The sequence below is a fragment of the Notechis scutatus genome, chromosome 1 (assembly GCF_049901735.1).
Source record: "Notechis scutatus isolate UNSWTSFEM ecotype Mainland chromosome 1, rNotScu1.2, whole genome shotgun sequence".
In the NCBI taxonomy this organism is placed as follows: Eukaryota; Metazoa; Chordata; class Lepidosauria; order Squamata; family Elapidae; genus Notechis; species Notechis scutatus.
The window spans coordinates 316,363,707-316,390,350 of record NC_142009.1 but is presented as its reverse complement, the minus strand read 5'-3'; the positions used below and the strand labels follow the sequence as shown (position 1 = coordinate 316,390,350).

General features: G+C 39.7%; 1 long non-coding RNA gene across 1 annotated transcript in view; it reads right to left on the bottom strand.

Moving 5' to 3' along the window:
• Window positions 1-18,169: 18,169 nt before the first annotated feature.
• The window catches only part of LOC148133497 (uncharacterized), a 124,705-nt gene continuing 116,230 nt past the window's right edge, over window positions 18,170-26,644 (bottom strand). Inside the window, exon 4 of the long non-coding RNA XR_015746898.1 lies at window positions 18,170-18,436. This is a non-coding gene — a long non-coding RNA (uncharacterized LOC148133497). The remainder of the gene's footprint in view (window positions 18,437-26,644) is intronic.

Genomic DNA, 26,644 nt, shown 5'->3' with positions numbered 1-26,644 from the left:
ACAAAATAAAATAATAATATAATAAAACATGGGTAATATTAAATTTTAAAATTAAATAATAGAATGTTCTATGTCTATGTCTAATTGATTACCACCCTGCATGAGTTCATCACCTTGGTTTAACTGCAAGAGCAAGCATTGCTCAGCGCTGTCCTGGCACACCATGGAGAAGCAGGAGGAGTAACCAGCCAAGAACACCCCAGGACAAGCATTCCCTCTCAGTCTGACTTGCAGCAGGACCAAGTCACCTTCACTATTGCTTTTTCCCCAGGGCAGCAGGCAGGCAGATTTACACTATTAGCTGACCTGCTTCATCCTCAAGAGCCTCCAATTCACAAAAGAATCACATTCCTCCAAAACAGATTAAAAGAAGAGACAGTCACTTGTCTGAAATGATATAGGACCATGACGGCGAACCTATGGCATGCATGCCAGAGGTGGCACAAAGAGCCCTCTCTGTGGGCATGCACACCATCGCCAGCTGCTCTTCTGGATTCTGTCATGCGTTTGTAAGCCTGTCTCCAAAGACTAACTGGTCCAGCATGCATGCGTGCGCTGGAACCCGGAAAAGAGCAGTTGGCTGGAGTGCATGCATCCTGGACCAGCTGGCCACCGCACATGCGCGCAATGAAACCCAGAAGAGCAGCTGGTTGCCGAGCACATGCGCACCAGCCAGCTGCTCTCTTCCAGGTTTCAGTGCTCCGGCATGTGCAAGGGGTCCAGTTTCGGCACTCGGTGCCGAAAAGGTTAACCATCACTGGTATAGGATCTCCTGCTTGAGCAGGGGATTGGACTAGGTCCCTTCCAGCTCTATTCTGATAGATTGAAATAATTTCTCTTCTCCCTCCAAAAAAGATTGAACTAATTTTCCTCCTCCTTCCAAAATAGTTTTAATTAATATTTGCTATGCGTGGGGATGTATAACATCCTTGATTGTTGGCAACTTTATAAAAATTAAATTATTAAAAATTAATAGCAATTGAAGCTTAAATAAGTTCAGAATGTGTACAGAAAAGAAGGGAAGAAGGGGAAGAAATGAAAGTGGCTGATCTAGATGCTTTTTTAAAATACAGATTTATGGATTTGATTCCAGACCACTACAATAAAGTGAATATTGTAACAGAGTGAATCATATGATTTTTTTGGTTTCTCAGTACAGATAAAAGTTATGTTTACATTATATTGTAGTCTATTAAGTGAACATTGTTTAAAAAACATGTATATTAATTAAAAACACTTTATTACTAAACATTGCTAATCGTCATTTGAGCTATGCCTTGTTCCTCAAATAGTTGTCCAAGGTGTACTCCCAACTGCAGTGCAACAACTTAGTAACAGCAGAAACTGAGCAGTAAAGGAAGAGCATGTGGGAGAAAGAAAGAAAAAAAACACATAATACCAGTGCAAAATGGCTGCTGGGCCTGAGAGCAGACCACAGCAATCTCCTAGAACAGGAACCAGTCACCGTCATAGTACCAGTCATCCAAAAATGGTCAAGAACATGAAGAGCTGGACAGCACATTTGATCCAATTATACAGAATACAGAATAATGGAGATGAAAGGGATCTTGGAGGTCTTCTAGTCCAACGCACTGCTTAAGCAGGAGACCCTTATATCATTCCAGACAAATGGAATGTCCAATCTCTTCTTAAAAACTTCCAGCAATGAAATATTCATAACTTCTGAAGGCAAGTCATTTCACTGGTTAATTGTTCTCGCTGTCATGATTCACACCTACTGCCTAAATAACGCACATGATCTACACTTACAGGCTAAAAAAACTAAAAATAATGAACAAGATGACTGGCCGATCCAACTGACACGGATCTACAGTGATGGGATGTCATTTAGACTGGAGAAGTTTAGCCATGATAGTCAAGAGGAGGAATGAAGTTAAGACTGATTGAGTGTAAGTACCAGTGAGTCACATAGTATACATACAGACCAGCTATAAATACCTTGGTATCCCATAGTCACATGGAAACCAAGATGTGGAGGCAAGGAAGACAGCAGCATCCAAGTACCACCAAAGTATAAGACAGGTCTTAAAGAGTTAACTCAATAGGATGAACAAGATCCATGCCATCAACACATATGCCTGGCCAGTCATCAGATATTCTGCTAGTATAGTGAGCTGGCTGAAGGAGAACATGGAAGCTGCCAACATGAAGACTTAGAAACTCCTCACGATGTATGGAGGTTTCCACATCATCCAATACCCAGAGACTATCTACCAGCTGGAAAGAGGGCAGACAGGCTCTAATGAATGTCAAAGCCACTGTTCTGGATGAAACACAAAATATTTAGGAGTATATTAGTAAAATGGCACCCAAAACAAACTGTTGAGAGAATGTCTGAGGCAATAGCAAACATGGGAGAATGATCAAGTTAAGGAAGTTCCATGGCAAAACAAGATTCTGTATGTCATGTACCACAAACAGATAGTTAAGGTGTCTGACATTGGGAAATTCTACCAATGCCTAGATACCTATGGAGATTCTCAGTCATCCAGGTCATGGTTCTCCCAAAGGTGCTTTCTCATGAGAAGCAAAATGTCTTTAAAAAAAACCCAGAAAGGCCAGTTGCCTCTTGAAAAAGCACCTTTGCCTAGAAAGAAACCAGCACTAAGACATAAAGCATAGCAGCACAAGAACAGGCATTAAGCATTAGATCCAAAGGAGTGGCGGTCTACCACACTACACAGGACCCAAGGTCCAGACTATGCAGAGGGGCCCCAACAACAGTCCCAACACATAGTGACAGGATGTAAGAGGTAGACAAGAACAACTTACACTGAACGATGCAACCAAATAGCTATGTACAGGAACATCTGTACATTTGCGTCACCTGCAAAGTCATAGAATCAATAATTAACCAATCCATTACCTTCCACTTAGAGACCAACAACCTACTCTCTAACAAACAATTTGGTTTCAGAAAAAAATCTTGTATCTTGTAACCTGCAACTTCTATACTGCAAAAACATATGGACTACACAGCTTGATCAGGGCAAAGCAATAGATGCAATGTACATACACGTAAAGCCTTTTTATTCAGTGGTACACGACAAACTACTTCTAAAATTAAAATCTTATGGCATCTCTGGACCCCCGCATAATTGGATAGCTGCATTCCTGCCAAACAGGCAACAAATGATCAAAATAGGGAGCACCCTATCAAATCCTGTACCTGTTAACAGCGGTGTCCCCCAAGGCAGTGTTTTAGGACCAACTCTCTTTATATTTTACATACATGACCTTTGTGACCATATTAAAAGCAACTACATTATCTTTGCTGATGATGTAAAACTACTCAACACCACAGACTGTTGACTATTGACCTCACCTCATTCCTAAGGGGTCTGTAAGAGGCCTGCAGAAGTGCAGCAGCATGCCTATCATCCCTGTCCAAATGTTGCCTTTTATTCATATCCATGTCATGTATTAATAATCATGTTTATACTTATATCTGTTATCTTCACAGTTCCTGAGTACAGGAACATTTGCACGGTGTAGGGGCTACACCTTCCCAAATCCAGATGGCAGATCTCACAGAAGGTTGTTGGAACTAACAGGGCTAAGATTCTGTGGAATATCAGAGTCAGACAGACAACCAGGTATTGGCCAATCAACCAGACATTGTGATAGTAAACAAGGACCAGAAGATAGCAGTAGTGACAGATGTAGCAGTGCCAAGTGACAACAACATCAGGAAGAAAGACTACCATGATGGTAAAAGCACTTGGGGCAGTAATTCCTAAGGTGGGAGAGTGGCTCCAACAGATCTGAGGAACAACATTAGTCCCTTTTTGTGTAAAAGAGTGCTGTGTTAGGAACAGAACCCCCAAACTCCCAGGCCTCTGGAAGAGGAACTAAGATTGAGCAAGTCACACACTACCCATAGGGATGTTTGTAATAGTAATACGTTTCTTTTTTATTAATTATATCTAATTCCTATATGATTTTAATTTGTTGATGTATTACCATAAAAAAGATATATATAAATGTGTTTTTTTAAAAATTCAATATGCAGTCTTCAGGGATCCTTACATGTGGTTTAGTGCCCCCCTATTTCTATTTCAGTTTGACGCCACTCTTGTAGAGTATAATAACAGATTCTTGAAAGATGCTTTTTTCTTTCCCAGGACTGAGTGATTTTTTTCTGAATCTCCTCTTCCCTTAACAATTCATTAATCCTTTGTTTGTTTGTTTGTTTATAACATTTAAATAGCCAGCCATCTTACACTAAATGCTGGGTGGCTCACAGCCAATAGATCAAATGATATTCATTTACAATTTAAAAAAAATATTTAAAACAAAAATATTTTCAAAAACCCCAACTGGCACCCCAGCTACGTTTTCATGCAGCTCACAAAAATTCATTTCATGGTCTCACTACACCATAGTGCTTGGAGGAGGATGGAGGAAACCAGATCTTAAGTGCTTCTTGGAAATTGAATAGGTGGGATCCTGCCAAGGGAGAAGGATGTTCCATAGGGAAGGGCTGTCACGAACAGGCACACTTCCAAAGTCCTATTAGATGGCTGCATGTAAGGGAAGGGGTTAGGATCATGTCCACTCTGTCCAATCTTATAGGATTGGCAAATGTCTTTAGGGACAGCTGATTCTGCAAATAACCTGGTCCATACAGGGCTTGGAAGATAATAGCAGCACCTTGAATTGCATCTAGAAAGAAACGGAACAGAGGTGTCATATGGGGTGAACTAGAGGTGGTATTCAGCCAGTTCTGGAGAACTGGTAGTGGAAATTTTGAGTAATTCAGAGAATACCACCTCTCACTGGTCCCGCCCCCATCTATTCTCTGCCTCCTGAGTCCCAGCTGATTGGCTGGGTCTTCTTTTGTTGTCCTGCACAGGAGAACGGCGCTGGAAAGCAGGTTAGTGGGGTGGGGAGGGAATGGGGATTTTACAGTATTCTTCCCCTGGAGTAAGATGGAAATGGAGATTTTTACAGTATCTTTCCCCTGCCATGCCCACCAAGCCTTGCCCACCAAGCCACACAACACCCACCAAGCCACGCCCACAGAATCAGTAGTAAAAAAGATTGAATACCACCACTGGGATGAACCCATCAGTGCATGTGCTGCCACATTCTGGATCAGTGGTAAATTCTTGATGGTCTTTAAGGGCAGCCCCATGCCAATTGTATTGAAATAAATCCAGATAGTAAATGACCAAGGCATGAGTGACCATAAGCAAGGTTTCTCCATTCCCAGGACTAGATACGTTCAATTCTATCTGATCATACATGATCATTATACCTCTTTTGGTGCAGCCTCAGTTCGTATTGATTTTTTGGGCAGCTGCAGCCCACTGCTGAGTCATATTTAATCTGAGAACCATCAGGACACCCAGAATTGTCTCACAGATACAGCTACCAAGCCAGATATTTACTTTCTTTTACTCGGGCGTCTGTTTTTTTTTTTTTTTTCTATCTTAGCACAGAACCTTGTATCTCATCTTCTTTGATGTTATCAAAAAGGAGGCGAAGGTCAACTTTATCATATACTTTACTGAAATCGAATATGCTACTTCCATGGCATTCCCAGTCACAGTTACTTGGTAAAAAAAAGCAATAAGATTTATCCAGCATGGCCTGTCTTTAAGAAACCCAGGCTGGTTTCTATTAATCATCTTGTTCAATTTCTCTAAGTTCTTGCAAACCCACTGCTTGATGATCTTCTCCAGGACTTTCTAGGTATTGATGCCAGGCTGACTGATCTGTAATTTCCTGGGTCTACTTTTTCCCTTTTTTTTCATGGACACTGACTCTGAGGGAAAGGAGGAACAGCCAACAGGGAGTGGAAGGGTGGCTTTAGAGGTTGTGGAGGAGGCTGGGGAAGGGCAGAGGCAGGCTGAGCAGGCAGAGGAGGACCCAGGAGAGGAGAAGGGAAAGACATGGTCTACTCAGGAGGAGAGGGCCTTGATCCTCTTCATGGGATGCAGGTGTGAGAACTGCATAAGAGTTTGGACCTGCGTGCTAGCAAATGCTGGAAACAAAGAATGTTTTATTCCTGGATGAGGTTTATCTTGGTTGGCGTTCTTCCAACGGACTATACCTAGTTATCTTCTTGAAGTTTGTAATTAATTATCCTGGTCTGTCGTGGAACTTTCTTCAGTGTGGTTTGTTTTTGGTTTTTTATTGCTTTGTTATCTGCTCTTTGAATTTGGACTGTATTTCTTTCGTTTGGAATGTTATTTTGGAAAGAGTTTAATCTCCAACTGTGAACAATTGAACAGTGAAGCCAAGTTGAAGGCATTAAAGAACATTTATTTACATTTTGGTTTTTGTTACATTTGTGGTACACTCCAGGTCATCACAATTTAAAGGAGACATGGGATTTTATGGCCCCCGGATCACATTTAGCCCTTTGTCTGTCTCTGTCAATCAGAAATTAGAAATCAATATATGTACATCATGCATGCAATACAACTGCATTGCTTTTATTTTGAAGCAACTGCTATTCCCCCCTCTCCCAATTTGAGTATGCGCGTGCATGCATGCCTATGTACCTTCGCAGGTTCATGCTCTCCATAACAGTTTCTCATGTGGGTCCTTGGGAAAATTAATTGCCCATCCATGTTTAACAGTTGGAATAACATTAGTTCTAGACCAGCCCAAGTTTTGGGATGGTGAAAATATTTCATACCTTGTAAGCACATTTTATTGGCACCACAGTGACTGCTGTGCTATGCACAGCCACTTGTAAAACATCCATCTATCAAAGTTTTAGCTAGAGAAAATCTTAGCAGGAGGATGCACCCTCTTGCTCTTAACTGGTCTCCAAAGTCTACGTAGGTTTGTACTTAGATAGGAGACCACCAGGAAATTTGAGAGACGGATAGCCACGGAAAAAACAAATTAACCCCAAAATTGTTTTCATATTGCTGTTGAAAACTACAGGGGTGGTAACGCTGACTCAAGGGCATATTTCAATAGCTGTCCAGAGTTGTTTTGTAGAGGAAGGCGGGCAGCATAAACATTTTAATAAATAACTGTTTTTTTAAAGTCTGTGCCATCCCCTCTAGCCACCTCCCAAATGTTGTATATTACCTCAATCTGGTTTTACTTTGGGGAAGGGACAAGTAGTCACTTTTCCAGTAGAATTTTTCCAATATGTCGGCAACCTATAAAGAAAATCTATATAAAATGTTTATCATTAGCATGTACCCCCAGTAAGATTAGCGAAAATGTTCCCAAATACACAGGCAGAATGTTGGAGATGTAAGCATAAACAAGGTACATTTTTTCATATGTGGTGGACGTGCATGGAAACCAGGAAATATTGGAGTAAAATAAGGAAATGGCTAGAAGAAGTTACGAAACAAAAAATCGAGTTGAAATTGGAATTATTTTTATTAGGTATAATAAAAAGAAATTAAGTAAGAAAATTCAGTATATTATACTCCACATAACAACTGTGGCTAGAATTGTCTACGCACAAAATTGGAAAGAGGACAACACTCCCTCAGAGGGTATGGTGATAAAAAAGATACTTGACTGTGTGGAGATGGATAGACTTACTATGGAATTAAAAGACAAACAAGAAATGGAATACTATATGATCTGGGACTTATGGTACAAATGGCTAGAGAATGGAGGTAAAAAATATACATAAAGGTTACTTAAGAAGGATAGTAAGATGAAAGGGAAATATATGTATTTATATCTGTGAAAAGATAAAATATATATGTAACAATATAGATATAAAAACAACAATGTATATAGTGGAAAGGAAGAAAAATGAATATACTATTATGTAATTATGAGTGATACTAATACTGAAGCACTGTAAAGATTGGAAAGATTGGTGTTAATGATGAAATATGCTTAAATAAAAATATATTTTTTTAAAAAAGAATTTTTCCAATAAGTTGCAGTTCTGTAATCATTTTTACTCTTTCCTACCCCATGTAATGTTAGAAAGAAATGTTAAAAGAGGCTTTGGGCAGAAAGAGACTGTCTGCCCACCTGTTGGTTTGATCATCAGGCTCTGAAAACCAAATTTGATACCGGAGAAGAGACTGGCAAAGAGAGTTCAAATGTAAACACCCAGAAATAAGTCCCCCAGTGCAGTGGTCACCAACCAGTGGGCTGGGGACAACTGGTGGTCCATGAGAAAATTTTGGTGGTCCACAGAGAAATGTTACCCCTAAAGCCTCCCCCAAAGCAATCCAGGCTGTGCCGCCCACATGGCCCACGGGAACACAAGGCTTGCGTTGGTTGCATTGTAAACAACATGAGGTAGTGAGGGGAGGGGGGAAAGGGCAGAAGGGAGGAACTTGCCCCATTTGGCCCATGTGCCTGGCCTGGCTACCGGGCTGCTTCTTTCCGCTTCTTTCTTCTGCTTTTGGCTGCACGCAAGGAAAGCAGCAAAAGTCTTTCTTTCTCTCTCCCAAACTCCACCAGAAATGAGTCTTTGGGAGCCTGCAAGGCATCCTGCTCCAAGAGGCTGCATCGGCATGGCAAGTCTCATTTCTGGCGGAGAGAAAGAAAGACTTCTGCTGCTTCTGCTGCTTTCCTTGCATGAAGCCAAAAGTCTCTCTTTCTCTGTCTCTCTCTTCCACTGAGAATGGAGCTGGAGATGGTATCCTGTGATCCCAAATAAAGAATGATCGATTGGTAGGAAAACAGGGTGGGGAATTTTCCTGCAGATTTTTGGGGGATTTTCCCAGGATCTCTGGTTCACGGGATTTAAAATTATGAGTTTGGTGGTCCCTGAGGTCTGAAAGGTTGGCTAACTCTGCCCCAGTGCATCATTAAGAGAAAAGCAATTTGGCAAGGACCCAAAATATAACCAACTACAGGCAGTCCTCAACATGACCACAATTGAGCCCAACATTTATGTTGTTAAGGGATAAATTTGTTAAGTAGGTTTTTCCTAATTTGATGACTATTTTTTTTGTGGCTATGTTTGTTAACCCAAAGTTGCTTTTTTAACATCTACATTTGTTAAATGAATCACTGCAGTTGTAAATTAGTAACACGGTTGTTAAATAAATCTGGGTCCCCCATTCACTTTGCTTGTTGGAAAGTCATAAAAAGGGATCACATGATTCCGGGTCACTGCAACTGTCGCAAATGCGAGTTGGTTGTCAAGCATCTGAACATAAACCACATGACCATGGGGATGCTACAAGGGTCGTAAGTGGGGAAAAAATGGTCATAAGTCACTTTTTTTCAGTGTCGTCGTAACTTCAAACAGTCTAAATAAACTGTTGTAAATTGAGGACTACCTGTATTCCATTCTCACTCTCCTTCTTCTTCTCCCAATCTGTCAAGTCTCTGTCAAAGCCTGGGTCCAAGGAGAAGGATGGAGCTGGGGCTGATGGAGGAGGATGGCGTGGCCTCTCTGGCTCCAGAGGAGCGACTGGGGGAGCAGGATGAAGGTCCTTCAAGCCTTGGAAGGGTGGCTGGTGATGGAGAGAGAGTGAAGGGGGGAGGAGGAGAGGGAAAGAGTAGGCAGCGGAGCAGAGGAGCAACTGAGCTCCAGAAAGGTGCAATTGCCTCCCCTACCTGGAGCAATAAAAGGGAGTTAAGCCTTCACTCTGGGTGTGTTGCTTTCGTGCCTAGCCCTGGGTCATCACACAATCATGTGACCTAGAGCTAAGCTTTTGTGAAGAAGCTGCAAAGAACTTCAATGCTTTCTATGCTTTTTCTATTGTTTCCAAAGAATAAGAACACCTAAGAAAAATGGCCAATGGGCATGCAGATGTCTCTGGCCACCTTGCTAAAAACCATCTTGCAGCTAGACAGTGGCTTATACCATCTAACCCTCTTTATGTGGATTTTGACATGAGCACACTGGCTCAGCCTTCATGAAGTGGAGGTTTCGATTTGGTCGAATTAATCTCAAGAGGCAAATGCAAAATCCAGGCACCCCTTCTCAAGAGCTTCCTTCAGCCTTCTTCCATTCCACCATGTCATTTTTGTTTCCTCAGGACCACCCCACCATCTACTTTAATAAGTGCAACTCTGTGGAGGAGGCCAGAACATTACACAGTGTTCTGGGGATAGGGCAGGCCATTGATTTGTATAATAGCATTATAATCCCTCTGAGTTAGTCTGCTTTCCCATTTGCAATGCTTTCTAACACCCTGTTCTCATTTTTATACATAGCAGAACAATAATCTTATTTATGCAATTACATTTATCTGAATGACCCAAGGGATGCTTGAAACATTCAAACAAGCAAATGTTTTGAATAACTGGGTGTGTTGTTTACATAAGGCATGAAAGCCAGGAGGCTATATATGTTGCGGAGTGTAAGCTGTGGTTTTATGCTGGTCCATAACATCCTTTCAAAAAGTTGGAACCCCAACACAGAGACTGCTTTTCAAGCAAAAATGGAAATGGCATGGTTCTGTTGCGTCATCTTGCCATACTGAACATAGAAATGTCTCCTTCTCTGACTCACGTACATAGATACCCAAAGGGACAAATATTTCCTTTTAAAACAGAACAAATATTACATTTAAAGAACAAACTGCTTGTACTCTATAAAGACCATTTATTTGTGGACTTGTCCAGGGGTGGGATTCTACTGGTTTGGACTGGTTCTATAGAACTGGTTGTTAGGATTCTGAGCAGTATGGAGAACCGGCAAATCGTGCACCTGGCTGGCCCCTCCCCACCCACTCAGTCCTTATCGTGCATGTGCAACATTGGGCACATGCCTGACATCTCTGGCTGCATTCTTCCCCGCCCAGTCACTCCTTAAGGTATTTTTTCCCCTCCCGATGATCAGCTGTTCCTCTGATCATCTGTGCCGCGATTCCCCTCGCTTACTTTCTGCTTCGCCCAGGGGGCTTCCCTGAAGCCCAGGAAGGCAAAAATGAAGGGGGTGCAGCATCCCCCGCCCCCCTTCATTTTTTGCCTTCCTGGGCCCCAGGAAGCTTCCTTGGAACAAAAACACCCCCTCCTGCACCTCAGGGGAGCCTCCTGAGTGGGGCACTGTTGCTCCCAGAAGGCCCCAAAATGGAGCACAGGGGGTTGCTGCATGCCCCCCACATGCTCAGTTTTTTTCCTTCCTGAGCCCCAGGGGAGCCTTCTGGGAGCAAAAACATCCCCCCAGGAGGCTCCCGTGAGGCACATGAGGCCCCAAAATGGAGCACAGGGGGTTGCTGCATGCCCCCCCCCATGCTCAGTTTTTTTCCTTTCTGAACCCCAGGGGAGCTTCCTGGGAGCAAAAACGCCTCCAGGAGGCTTCCCTGAGGCCAGGAGGCCCAAGGAACGGGGAGGGGGGTTTGCTGCAAAAAAAGCCACACCCATCCAGTCACAGGGCCATGCCCACCTAGCCACACCCACAGAAACGGTTGTTACAAAATTTGAATCCCACCCCTGGACTTGTCTCTACCCCTCAGTGTGACTGTGGTGCTCCTCAACAAAATATCCACCATATTGTGTCTGAATGTCCATCAAGAGCTTACACTGGCCCAATGTCTGATTTCTTTCAACATAGACCACCCTGTCCTTGAATGGCTGGGTGGACTGGACATCAACATTTGAACTACAATAACTCCACATATTTGCCATACGCTAAATAAATAATTTGTGGACTAAGGAACCAGAAATGGGATAAACTCACATGAAGACAACACAATTTCTGTATTTAATTGACATGTAATACCAAACGAATAAATCTGATTGTGGCTTAATTTCACCTAACATGGTAAAGCAATGGCTGGGTTACCACATGATATTGACCATAAATGGCCCAATTGTTTTGAAGCTAATTTTGAGTATTGTGCAAGCCCAAGAAGAGAATGGCTGGCCTGATTCCAAAAGTAGGCAAGTTTGAGACCTGGTGAAAGTCCACATGCCTTTTGGGGGCAACCCAACCATTTCCTGAACTGGATAGGTCTACTTCTATTGCCTGTTTATCTCATCTCTCTGAACACAATTGGAATGAAAACAGGGAAAGCCTGGATTATGCTTTGTGAGATCACATTTTTCTTATCTCTAAATAAAGCATTTATTATGTCATGTTGTATTGTACTAGGACCTTATAAAACAAAATAGCAGAATGAAAATAGCACAAAATGACCCGAGACAGCTAATCAATTAATCCTAGAGGGCTTCTTGCTGACTTCTCAGACAAACCAATTTATTAATGAAAACAGTGCAACCCATAACTATATGGTTAACTCTTTCAGATACTAAAACTCAGATTTTCCATATTTCTTCCCAATTTAGAACTCTGTTCAGAGTTATGCAAGAGGAATGTTCATATTATTAAATCAGGAATTCCATGCATCCAAATCATTGTTACTTTTCTAAAAAAAATAGTTTGCTTCTTCCATAAAATCATTCATTTGGCCCTTTGATGGGTTAAGGATTCCTTAAAATTTGTTTAATACTCATGGGAAAAAACCTTTTCTTGCAGAAAATCTTTTTTATTTTATTGGAAGAAATGTCCATCTGAGTTCAGTTTCAAGTGGGAAGAAAGACAATGGAAACATGGAGATGGTTTGGAAAGATGGTGTAATGGTGGACAGGACCACATTGAGATCCTGGGCAAAAAAAAAGAGCACATGAATGAGAGAGGGAGAGAGATTTATACCCTCTGTTGGACTTGGAACTTGCTTTCTGTTCCTGTGGAAAGAAATGTATCCTGATTGGTTGTCAGACTCCCATGGGGCCATGCAGGGGTAACTTTGTAGGTTGTCTTGAGTCCCAAGCTTGGTTGAATCTTGCTGAGTGATGTAATCTTTCCAGGTGCCATGTGGCGGGATGGGTAGAGGGCTAATCCTATCATGTCCTGGGGGCCATGTTTTAATCCCATCACCCTGGAGCTGAAGGGGGCACAGGGAGCTGCAGGAAACTGCTTTGTCTTTAAAAACATGTTTCGTCTTTTCTCATCCAGGGAAATATAATACTCGAACCTTTTTAATATTTTTAACATTTCCTAGAATATTTCATTCTTCTAGGAGAGGGGTGGGTGCTAACTTTCTAGGCTATTTCAATAGCAGATTTAACAGATAATCAGAGCTTTACAGTGCATAATGCCGCTAACAGTCCGGGTCCTCACCTCGGAAGGATGGAAGGCTCAGTCAACCTTGAGCCTGGTGAGCCTGGTGAGATTTGACCTGCCAAATTGCAGGCAGCTGGTAGGCAGCAGAAGTAGCCTGCAGTACTGCCTTCTAACCACTGAGCCACGGTGGTTATCTTTGAAAATAGAGGGTATAGTTCATATCATGGAAACTAGTTGGTTTTATTCTTCCATTTTAATAAATTTATGTATACAACGTTTCAAACATTAAAAACAAATCTCCACATTTTGCAACAATACTACAACAGTGTTTACATTTGTAAATATCCTCTGTTACTGTGTTATCCATCTCTATGTTAAATTCTTCATTCGTGATCATCCTTCTAAGCATTTTATATATATATATATATATATATATATATATATATATATATATATATATATATATATATATATATATATATATATATATATATATATATTTTTCAAGTTTCAGTACTATGTATGGTGTTCGCTTGTTCGGTATTTCCACGCCAAGTTGTTCTTTAGTTGTAGCAACGTTTCAGCAGAATATCTGCCATCATCAGGCTTCTGTGTTCGCTGGAGTCAGACTTTTACAGTGGTTTCAGATTTGAATGGGGCAGCCACTGCTGTGCCGGAATGTTTTCTTCATCCTGATTGGTGGGAGTCTTGGTCGTGTATTGGTCCGAGTTTGCTGTGTTCGCTTGATTGGTGTCTCTAATCTTCTGTCTGTTTTGGCTCTTTTGTATCTGCGAAACAAAATTGACAGACCTACTCCAAGACTCCACATACAAACCCATAAACACAGACCCAACCACATATCTGGAAAAATTAACCAAGAAGAAAATTATAACCAGCCACATAAGCAAAGAGATCCAACACGCGATCATACCCAGAGAGAAATCTTCCAGATGCCCCAAACTATACGGCCTCCCAAAAATACACAAAGAAGGCATACCTCTCAGACCCATAGTCAGCTCCAGAGGAGCACCACTACAAAACCTAGCTAAACACCTAGCAAAAGAGCTACAGCCCCATGCTGAAACAGCAGCTTCTCATGTAAAAACTCATACCACTTCTTGGAAATGATCAAAGATCTACACGTGAGCAAGAAGATCTGCTTGTAAGTTTTGACGTGGTTTCACTATTCACTCAAGTCCCGATAAAAGAGACCCTTGAAATCATCAAAAATAAATACCAACCAGCTAAACACCTCATGGAACTAACAGAACACTGCTTAACCAACACATATTTCATATACAAAGGACAAAGATACAAACAAATAGAAGGAGCTCCCATGGGATCACCACTGTCACCTGTCATTGCAAACCTGTTCATGGAAGAATTCGAATCCAGAGCCCTGGCCAATGCCATCCTCAAACCCAAACTATGGTTAAGATACATCGATGACACATTCGTGATTTGGCCCCATGGACAAGAAAACCTAAACAATTTCCTAACACACCTAAACAGCGCACACCCCAAAATCAAGTTCACCATGGAAACAGAAACAAACAAACAACTACCATTCCTAGATGTACTAATCTACAAAAAAACAGATGGCACACTAGGACACACCATATACCAGAAGAAAACCCACACCAACCGCTACCTCAACGCCCAATCCCACCACCACCCAGCACAGATAAACTCCGTGGCTAAAACACTAATTACCAGAACCAAACGCCTGGCAGACAAGACACACATTAAGACTGAACTATGCACCCTGACTAAAGTACTGACAGCCAACGGCTTCCACAAAAGCAAAATCACCAGCTTGATCCACAAAAACACACTGAAACATAATAGAGACCCAGAAGATGAACAGACCTATGGAACAGCTGTCCTGCCCTACATAAGAGGTACTACAGACAAAATTAGTAAGGTACTACACAGACATCACATCAGGACTGCCTTCAAAACAGACAGAAAAATAGCAGCCATCCTTAGCAACCCCAAAGATAAAATTGACCTGGAAAACCAAGGCATATACGAAGTCCCCTGTGCATCATGCCCGCCACATACATTGGACAGACCAATAGAAGAATAAGCACCCGCCTGGATGAACACAAAATGCAGTCAAAAAGCTGGAACACACTTCCTCACTAGTCCAACACATGGAAGCCACAGGTCATAGCATCAACTTCAATGGCACCAAAACCCTGGCCACTATAGAAAACCCTAATCACAGAATCATCAGAGAAGCCATAGAGATTGAAAAAGACCAGAAAGCATGAATAGAAGAGATGATTCCACCAGGCTGTCAATCATTTGGAAGCCTGCACTCACAAACAAAAAAATCTCCACACCACAAGCCAGGCAAACACCTGGGCACAAACAGATCCCCTGATACCTCCAGCTCAAACACATCCCAACCAGGCACCCAGATGAAACCCAGCTTCCTAACTAATGATAGCCGTATTTACCCGCCAAGCTGCACTAAAGGCCTCCATTAAAGCAACACAATGCTGCCAGCCAATCAAGATATATACACCAATCAAGCAGAACACAGCAAACTCCGAGACCAATAAACACAGACCAAGACTCCCAACCAATCAGGATGAAGAAAAACCATTCTGGCACAGCAGTAGGCTGCCCCAAATTCAAATCTGAAACCACTGTAAAAGTCTGACTCACAGACGGACACAATACAGAAGCCTGATGATGGCAGATGAGATTCTGCTGAAACGTTGCTACAACTTTAAAAGAACAACTACAATGGCGTGGGAAAATACCCGAACCAAGCGGAACACCATACATATATATATATATATATATATATATATATATATATATATATATATATATACATTTGTACATATATACATTTATTTACACATAAATCTTATTACTTTATGATTCCTCATATCATATCATTTGATGCCCTTGCATCTTTTCTTTATCCATTCATACCAAATATCCCATATCTTATAGTATTCTCCTTCTTCCTTATATTTCAATAGCTTCGTCAATCTATCCATCTCAGTGCTTTCGTATATCTTATGAATCATTGCGGTTTCTGAGGGGGTTGTAGCCTGTTTCCAATTTTGGGCGAAGGAAATTCAAGCAGCAGTTATAATATGGAGCATTAGATATTGGTGTTTTTTTATTCAGACTCAGCTCTAACATGCCTAACAGGAAGATTTCTGGTTAAGGTTTGATTCTCTGTTCCGTTAGCTCCTCTAACCAGGATTTAATTTTAAGCCAGTATCTCCGTGCTTGAGGACATGTCCACCCCATGTGAAAATATGTTCCCTGACTATGGTTACATCTCTAGCAATTAGCTGTCATATTTGGGGACATTTTAGCTATTCTCGCTGGGGGGAGGTGTCAACGGTAAAACATTTTATATAAGTTCTCTTTGTAGGAGACCGACAATGTTAGCTTATAATTTACCTGCCAAATGCATTCCCACTGTTCCAAATCAATACGGTGGCCCAAATTTTTAGCCCAAGTTACCATGTTTTCTTTAACAGTTTCCTCTTCCATTTTGTAATCCAGTAGGTAATTATATATTTTATTAATCATTTCTTTCAACCACTTGTAATATTTTATCTAATTCTTGCTGTGTTGTACAGAATGTATTCGTCCATTTTAACTTGTCCTGGGATTTGCACATGAGCAGTTTGTCAGCCCCTTTGCTCCTATAATGGAGCTTCTCTATCTCTTCATGCCAATAATATGGTCAGTTTGATTTCTGTGTGCTCCATCTGTTGGTGTTCATGTATATAGGCACTGTTTTGATTACTTGAAGTATGCTTTAGCAAAGAGAAAATCACCAGATTGGCAGAAACTGATGAACCATTTATGCATCACTTCTGTTTCCTAGGTCAGGAGTCCCCAATCCATGGACTGTTACCGGTCTGTGGCATGCCAGCAACCAGGCTACACAAACAAGCGAAGCCCCATCCCTGGGATGCAGGCAGCACATAAAACTATGTTCCTTCCAGTCCATGGAAATCCCTCTCTCCAAAGAACCAGTCCCTGATGCCCCAAAGGTTGGGGGCCACTGTCTTAGGCTGTAGAGAACAACTACATTTCCTCCTTATTTTTTTTTCCAACTTTGGCATTCTGGTCTTCAGTCATAATCAGCACATCTTGCTTGCATGTTTTGGTAATTTCAGACTGAAATTGACAATAAGACCTGTCAGCCTCCATTTCTTCTGTACCATCAACTGGAGAAAAATTTCAGCAACATTACAATATATGAAAAAAATCTAATTTATATTATTTGATCATTGATTGCATTGTATGTTTTTTCTGTATACTTTCTGATTATGAAAGCAACATCATTTCATCTTTTGTGTTCATGTCCCCGGAGTACATAGTATGGTCTTCTGACTGCAAGCATCCAGTTCCAGTCAATTATAATTCAGTGATGGCTAAAGTGTCCATTTGCAGTTAATTTATTTTACTTTTCAGTATGTTGAGTTTTCCCATGTTAATGTTTCCTATATGCTCCAACTATAATTTTGTCTTTGCAATTTTCCTTCTCTGAATGCCAACATCTGCAACTAGATCTCCAAAAGGTTTAATCTAGCCATGTCATAAGCACCATTAGTACTCCAAAAAATCCTTAGCTCTTCCTCAGTAGCATGTTGAGTGCCACTCAAATGGAGAAGTCCATTCTATGCAGGGGTGTGATTCAGCCAGTTTGGGCCAGTTCAGGCAAACCAGATGTTAAATTTACATCTGGTTTGCCGAACCGGTAGTTGAACTGACCGGCAGGCCCCACCCACCCTGTCCTGCCAGGAATCTCCATGTGGCCCATTTTGGATGCAGACTCTGGGAGGGTGAAAAACAGTCCTTCTGGAAGTTTCAGAAGTCCGGAAGTCTGTTTCTGCTTTCCAGAGGACCTCTGGAGCCCTGAGGAGGCCATTTTTGCTATCCCAGAGGCCCTAGGGAAGTCTCTGGACTCTGGGGAAGGTGAAAAACAGCCCTCGCTGAAGTTCCAGAAGTCCAAAAACAGGCCTGTTTACAGCTTCCAGAGGGCCTCCGGAGCCCAGGGGAGAACCTTTCGCTCTCCCAGAGACCCGAGGGAAGCCTCCGGACTCTGGGGAAGGTGAAAAATGGCCCTCCCAGAAGTTCCAGTAGGCCATGCCCACCCAGCAACCAGGCAGAGAACCAGTTGTTGGGATTTTTGAATCCCACCCCTGACTATCTGCAAACTATATCATCAATCAGATATTATCTATCTGTGTGATTTTCTTCTTAAGATAAAGAATTGAGTTGATCTTCATGCCTTGAGGGAGTATATACTTTTACCATACACTTCAGGTGCTTTTTGCTCATCCCTCCAGAAGCCCCTGTTGTCATGATGAGACAATAGAGCAGGACTTCAGTTGGAGAGACAAATTCTTGCTGTTTGTTCATCTCTTTCTGTAGGAGAAGGAGTGGCAGAGCCTGGGGATGAAGTCAAAAGAGGGATCGGCCTAGAATTTCTACATAGCCACAAATGTAATAAGTCCAATCCACTGTGAATTCCATTGACCCTTAGGTAACTTCTAGCAGCTACTGTTAATTGAGAATATTCCTGAGCATAGGCATGAGCAATAAATCTGTTTAATTGGAACCTCAGGTCATTCATACCTGATACTTTCTCTCCTTGTTTTTGTCTAATGTTTGCTTTGGTTTCATCAATTAACTCTTTTTACTGTTTGCCATTGTTTAATAAATAAGATTAAGACATATTTATGCTAGCAGAATTGAATGGGATAGATGTCTGATCCAGATATAGGGGCTGACCAGGAAATTAGTGATTTTTCCCTTATTCAGAACTTTAGGACAGAGAAACCATAGCTCTGTTGACTTCAGCATTTCTATAGCCTTTTCACATTTGTGTTTCCTGGCATGGATATATGTATCTGTACAATATTTTAACTTTGTGAAAACAAGAAACACTATTCCATACAGCCATTTCTGTTCCTGCAGGACAATCTTCCTCTGCACCAACTTTAGAGAGAACTAAACTAATCAGAGAATAGAATCTTCTAGAACAATGAAGAGATCTTTTCAACTAGTGTTTAAGGAACTCCGAGCTGCAGATTTTGATGAACTGAACCTTTTCTAGCAAACAGTTCCTAATAGTGTTGCAGCTTCTTAAAGCATCCATGCTCTTCTCTCTCCCTTCTCCTTTTGTGTGCTTTTCAAGCTCTTTTAAAGGGAGGCAATCTTTTTATACATATTTCTCTCCCCCCCCTTCTCTGTCTGCATCAAAGTTAGACTTTGTCAGGGAAGCTTGTGACCAGCATCTGTTCCCTCTTTTTCTCAGGGGCTAAAGGAGCAGACTGCTGTTGGGCTGAAAAAGGCCTGCATTCAATTTGGAATTGGCTCCCTTTACCTCTCTGTCACACTGTCAAGCTCAATCAGAAAGCAATGAAAGTGATACAGAGGCAAGACTTTGCTGGCTAGTCTTAGAACAAAGAAAACTCTGGAGCCTAGCACAGATTTCACATCCAATTTAACTCTTTGCAAAAGGATTTTAGGAAATACATAGTCAAGAGTTGTGGGGGAAATGGACTTGGGGCTACTATAAAAGCAAAAGTATTATCGGGGCTTAGATAAGCCACAAAGATAGGTTGATAGTATTTTTGAGCATAAACCACATTAGCTGGTATTACATGTTGAGCTTTCTTCACTCGTTAAGTTGCAAGGAGATTTGAGAGGAATTTAGCAGCTATATAAAATGACTCTTTCATGATTCTTAGCCTTAACAGTCATTTTACTTGTACGAGGTACATGAATAGCAGGGGCTGAAATCATGTTGTTTAACAAATCTGGTATTAGAGAGTTAGTCTCAGTTTACTTATTAAGAATTTAGTAGAGTAAAGGATTTTAGGCTTCAGGCTTTGTGTGTGTGACAATGAAGCAGGCCAATACTTGTATTTTTGGATACATAGATTGCCTCCTCCTGTTTGATCTCTCTTCTGAGTCCTGCAATTAAACCTCAGCTTAATTGGACTTTGCAGCTTGGTCCTGTGGGGGAAATCCTCTTTGAAACTGCTGGTGACTATTTCGAAGGTTTATACTGGTAGCCTATTTTTTCAATATATATTTTATTTATTGCAAAGGACCAAGTTGGTTAATGATTTACCTCATGCCTTTTTAATAAAAAAAATACTGCATATGGTGGAGAAAATGAGAAGGAAAATAATCCATTGAGCCTTTCTTTCATTGGTTCTTTCTCTCCTATAAATACAATTTTTGCTTCTTTATCGTACACAGTTTTATTTACTAGAAAACCCAAATGTATTGAGTAGGGCTTATTGTTCAGATAGGGCAGCAGTATAACTAAGTTCATAATTAATTTATTTTATTCTTGTCAATTACTATCACATTTTAACTGTCCTTCCCATTTACCACAAAACTATTGTGTACTTTTGCAACATTCAATGAAGTTTTTCACTAAAGGCTATTAATATCTTGGAGGCATTCTCTGTGGTAGCCATTACATGAGATGGTATATCAGTGAAGAAAAAAAAAATCTGCTTGAAAAAAATTATCTCTCTTGGAAGGAATGTACGGTATCTCATTAAAAATTACCCAAGAACAAGAGACAATTACAAGGAAGCCTATGATGGACACTAACATTTCATCACTGCATACAATTAAAGTACAAATTAGACATGCTATTATGTTAGTGTTTCGTAATTAAGAAAGCAATTAAAAACAAAAACAGTGCATTAGCAAATTGTCAGCTCTGTGTAGACAGGTGCCCAGCAAGGTCATGAGAGACACAATGGGTAAATATTGGGGTGAGGGACAAAAAAACCACATTTAAAGTGTTGTTCATTTACACTTTGAAATGAGGAAGAGGAGGAGGAGGAGGAGGAATCAATACAGTTTTTTCAAATATGATGAAAGAAATGATTTACAAACTTCCTTCTCTAACTTCTTCAATATTAATATTTTAATAATGGAAAATAACACCCAGTTTGTTCTCTCTCTCTCCCCCTGCCCCTCTTTTTGTGTCTCTTCCTCTTCCTTTTTCTCCTTCTAATACATCGCTTCTTAATTGGCAAGACTATCCTTTCCAAGAAAAGGCGGGGGGGCAGACTGCCTTTTGCCAGCACACTGACTGCAAATTGAGCTCACTGACAAAACATGTTGCTTGCCACAGAGAGCACAAACAGCACGACTGATAGAAACAAAAATGGTAAAGGCAACCGTAAAACATTTTAAGAATGGCATTAACAGCTTGATAATATCTCTTCTGCTCTGTCAGTTAAAAAAAAATGTATATTTTTCTCTGTCAAAATGAGAGCATCAAAAATGCATCCTGAATAGGGAAGAACTATTATTTCCTCAGTTTCTGAAGAAGTGGTACGGGTATTTTTAAATGTTTGTGAATTTTTCTCATTTTTTTTTAGTCTGGTAACATGTGTATATACATACGGTATATACACACACAGCACACTATGCCTGTACACTGCAACTTAAAGCATGATTCTAATGGGAAGTAGAAAAAATATCAGCCGCACAATGTAGATAACTAAATTAATGTAGTTCTCATTTTTGATCAAGTGCCTGTTGGCTAGCAACTGGGACATCATTTTTTTAAAAAACATACAGAATTCTTACTAAGTATATTCTGGGTTGTTGTTGTTTTTACTCAGTTTCAGCATTCAGGACATGGAGAAAATGCGGAGCACAAAAAGGTACAGTTCAAAGACCTAATTAAAACCAAGGCAAACATGAATTAACAATTCAACCATTGGTGAAAGTGGTACAACTTGACTGCTTTCTAAAGGAAAAGAGAGTGGAGGCCATGGCACACTCCTGAGGGAATATGTTTCCCTGCCTAGAAACCATGGAGGAAAAACTCAGGTGTAAATGATTAGCAGGAGTATCCTCCTCTCTATCTGAACGCCCAGACAAATATGCCCTCAGAGATCCAGCTCCTGAGTCATGAAAGATTCTGACAAGGAGTGTCCAACCTTGGCAACTTTAAGACTTGTGGACTTCAATTCCCAGAATTCCTCAGCTTGGGGAATTCTGGGAATTGAAGTCCACAAGTTTTAAAGTTGCTGAGGTTAGACACTACTTGCTCAGTTAATTCCCATACAAAGTGGTATTGTTTGTGGGATTTTTTCTCTCCAAATGATTGATGATGAATGGTGATAAAAGATCCCCAATGGAAGCTGAATTTTTTTAAAAAAACTATGTCACAATTGTGACATTTCTGATGATACCAGTAGGACTTAATTTAACCATGTGAAATGTTTAGTGCACATATTTATGAAAAATATTTCTTGAAATTTCCCTTTGGCATACATTATGACCTTAACTACTGAATTCATGTGGAGATATCTATGCAGAAGAATATTCATTTTTAAAATGATTCTTTAATCTGTGGTTATAGATAAATGATTGTGATACACAGTTGCCTATCATGTGGTATCCAGTTGCCCCTCATGAGTTTTTATTTTCCCCTTAAAAAACATTTAGCTTTTGCTCATGATCTTTCTTTTAAATTAAAAATATTATTAGAAATCTTTTGACATCAGGCCAGCATTTCTCAGTCTTGGTGACTAAGACAAATGGACTTCAACTCCCAGAATTCCCTCGTCAGCCATGGCAGTTCCATGTCAGCCATGCCAGCTGGGGAATTCTGGCAGCTGAAGTCTTACCTACCTGAAAGTTGCCAAGGTTAAGAAAACTTGCTTTAGGCAATCACTTTTGAAAATTGTTGAACTGACTTTGAAATAGAAACTAGGAAAAGAAGAAGGGTACTTACTATCCAAACTCTGCAATGGTCAACTATAGTGGGGGTGCAGATGCCCACTAATTTGAGCAATGAGTTTTGTTCTCTACTATCTGTTGCAGTTTGCAGTCCTAATGAATGTTATGTTTAAATAACATGAATAAAGATAAAGTGAAAATGAATTCAACTCCACTTTGAGCAGCAGAATAAAAATGAGCAAGCCGCATTATCTCTTGCCACCTAATCTGGGTTGAATTTCCTCTGTATCTTTTTGTGTGTCTGTGTGCATGTGTGTGCGTTGAAGAATCCCTTTCTTGAATCTCCTTGGCCATTGACAAGGTCTTTTGAGATGAATATGAAAAGATAGATTTAAAGGTTAAGGCCAGGGTCAGTTGGTTGCAGATGTTTTGTGAGAGATTGTTTGGTTGAGTTGCAGCTACTTCTGCTGATGATGGAATTTCAAGCGGGCAGTTTTGACCAGTGGGTGGCTGGTGAAATAGAGTTTTGTTTTACCACTGATCCTCAAAAACACGAATACACAAGTACACATGAGATGAAGTGCTTGCTTTATTTAAAAACAAATAAATAAACAGGAAGATAAATAAATAAATAGAGCTCTGGGGGATAACAGTTGGGTACCAATCATTTAGGTGGTTATATGGTTCTGAGATTTGTGTTGTATAGCATTTACTGAAGAATACATGATTGGAAAATAGTTGATGGAGTGCACAGATAGGGGTTAATAATGGTTAGCTATCAAAGAAAGATTCGAAATAGTACAATTTATTAAGGGAATTTTAATCCATTCCTACAATTTATTAAGGGAATTTTAATCCATTCCTGAAAAAGTTTTAAAATTCCACACGCTAATGTTTTTATAAGATACATCTCATTAATACAGAAGAATACAAAACAAAACAAATGGGAGCAGGTGATGTTTTGAAAAAAAGCTGAATAAAGTTGGTAAAACAAGCCAGCCATTAAAAACAATCTAGAAAAATATATAAACGAATCAAAATGTGTTTCTTTGAGACTCAATTCTTCCTTTGATTTCACTCTTGGAGAATTGGAGGAGTCGGGTAGTGAGAGAAATACACAGTTCACTAATTTGTATTTACTTGGCCATAGAACTTTTTCCTCCTTTTTTCCCTTTTGTGCAATAGTGCTCAGATTCTGGTGTTGATTTCCTATCTTCATCACAGATGTATTAATTAATATACATACAGTGCAGCACAACATTATGCTTTCCTATGCAGAAATAAGTATTAAATGTAGTGTAGCATATAAAATAACAATACATTATACATATTCAAAGCTATAAACTCTCTATAAAACATACATATCATGGCTATTAAAATAATAAAATCTCGTATCTCTTAAAAAATTATAACACGAAACATACTAGTGACAAACTGCTACAAGAAATTTGGAATGGTAAAAAGTTAATATTTTGCTTATCATAGACTTATCTCAAAACCTTCCTATTATGGTTTAAAATCTAGCTATTAGAAGAGTTAGAAGATTTTTTTTAAAAAATTGTGTCTTATATAATAATTCTTGAAAAGCCATCCTTACGTTCTGCCTGAGCTGAGTATCTGGTTGCACATTGTAGAATACAGCATTAGGTATTGTTTCGTTGGTTGTTATAAAAGTTTTAGATGTTGTCGTGCTGATTCTTATAAAAATAGCCATTTTCAACTACAAAAGCTTTATAACATTCAAAATAGCAAAACTAAAGCCACTATTTGTTTTTAAAAATAATATGTTTTTTTGGGGGGGTAGAATTAATTACATAGAAAGTTCTAACATGGGATAAGATGGAGCAGACCTTGTCAAAGTTCTACAGCTAAGCATGGTGATGTCCATCTAGAAAAGAGATGAGAAATCTCTGACAGATCAACTCAAAGTGGGATGATAAATAACTAAAAGCTAGTCCAATAACACTAGTCCATTCATTCACTAGTCCATAAAGCTAGTCCAATAACACTAGTCCATTCATTATTTATTTCTATTGTTCATTTCCATGATCTATCTTTGTAATTTCTGAGCAGTCAACAACCTGGGGTTTTAACCAGTTTTTCAATCCTCGTGAAATGTATATCCTTTTTTGTGAATGGGGGATTGCCTGGACTAGTTCCTGCAGTTTTCTTGGTAACGTTTTTTTGGAAGTGGTTTGCCATTGCCTGCTCCCTAGGGCTGAGAGAGAATGACTGGCCTAAGGAGGTCCAATGGGACTAGTAGAACTTACCCTCTCTTGGTTTTGGTTTTTGTTTCAATCTGATGTCTTAAATACCACACCAAACTGGCTGTCTCACATCTGTATCATATTTTCATAATCTAATGTATAATATCATCTTATTTAGAAGAGGTGTGAAGATTTGGCTCTTCATCTAAGCCTCTTTTGAGGGAGAATAAAACTCCTTGCTTCATCTTGGTCTTTATCTTTTATTGACTTCATTCTTGTGAATCACTGACAGTTGGGTGGCATACACATTTAATAAATATTGATAATGATAAATATTACATAAAAACCTTGAAAATATCTCTGGGACACCCCTAGAAATTAATGTGCCCCCCCAAATATGATTCTGAAGCCCTTTGTAAAAACTGCAGGAAGTAATAAGCAAATTTTAGAGAACAATATAAATTTAAAAGATTCTCATTTGTCAATTAGTAAGTTACTAAGATAATACTTGTTTCAATTATCACCATATTAGCCCACTTTATATTAACATTCTTATCAGTTTTACCCTGAATCATTTTATTAATATCACATTATGCAGGTAAACTTTTATTACCCTATCATCACAGATTATTTTTAAAAAGGAAGGAATTGTATATAAATATTGTGTGTGTGGATGTGTGTGTTTGAGATTTGTGTTGGTTAATTTTTAAAGAAGGTAATAATGTGCTTCTTTTTAAAAGCAAGGGAAAATTCAGAGATCCCTTGTGTAATCTGCTTCCTGACATTAAAAAAAAACACCAAATCTTTGTGAAACTCAATTAATAAGCAGGTTTTAATTCTATAACTCACATTTTATACCTGTTAAATATAGGAGTCTGGATGATATCTTCTTGCTTCAGGCATTTGGAATATAACAATGAAAACTAAACCTTTTCAGCTTCTAAAAGTTGATGTCAGGAGCCAAGAAAATACAATTCAGATCTCACGTTTGCCACCAACTCTTGAAGTTACCTGAGCGAAAGTAGACACTCTCATCTCAAAACAAATTTCATTATGTATCATATTACAAATAAAATTGAGTGTTCAATCCCAAAGGATTTATGGCTGGACAAGGATTAGCAGAAAAGAAATTTGGCTGTGTCACTTTTTGCTTCTAATTTACTTTTTTAAATGTCTGGAGTGACCAAGACTTTTGCCTTTGTCTTTCCTTTCATAGTAAAAAAATGTCTCATGCATTAAACTTTTTGTGGAGAGATCTTGAAGACCAAAAAAAATCTGTGCTACAAATGGTTAATAAAATGGGACACATTTATACCGATTTACACTTGACTAGAATGTAGGTCTCATGTGCTGAGCCTTCTTGTCAAATAAAGCAGGACTAAAGGATTACACACAATCAACTTGTTTATTTAGCTGCATCTTTATCTCTATGTGAAATAACAGGGGCTATTAAATCTATGGAAATATCAAAAGCTCCTGGCCTTGACGGTTTTTAAATTCAGTCGTATAGGACAAGACACATATTGATTTTTGGCTCCTTTGTTATTTCAGGGTTATAATGATGTTTTTCTGAATGAAATTCCACCAGCTTCCTTTAATGAAGCCTATATAATTATGATACTGAAGATTGAGACAGAGTCCACTGACAATGCAAATTATCACTCAATTTTGTTGTTGAATGTTTATGTAAAATTTTGGAGAGCAATCCTGACATGCAGCATGC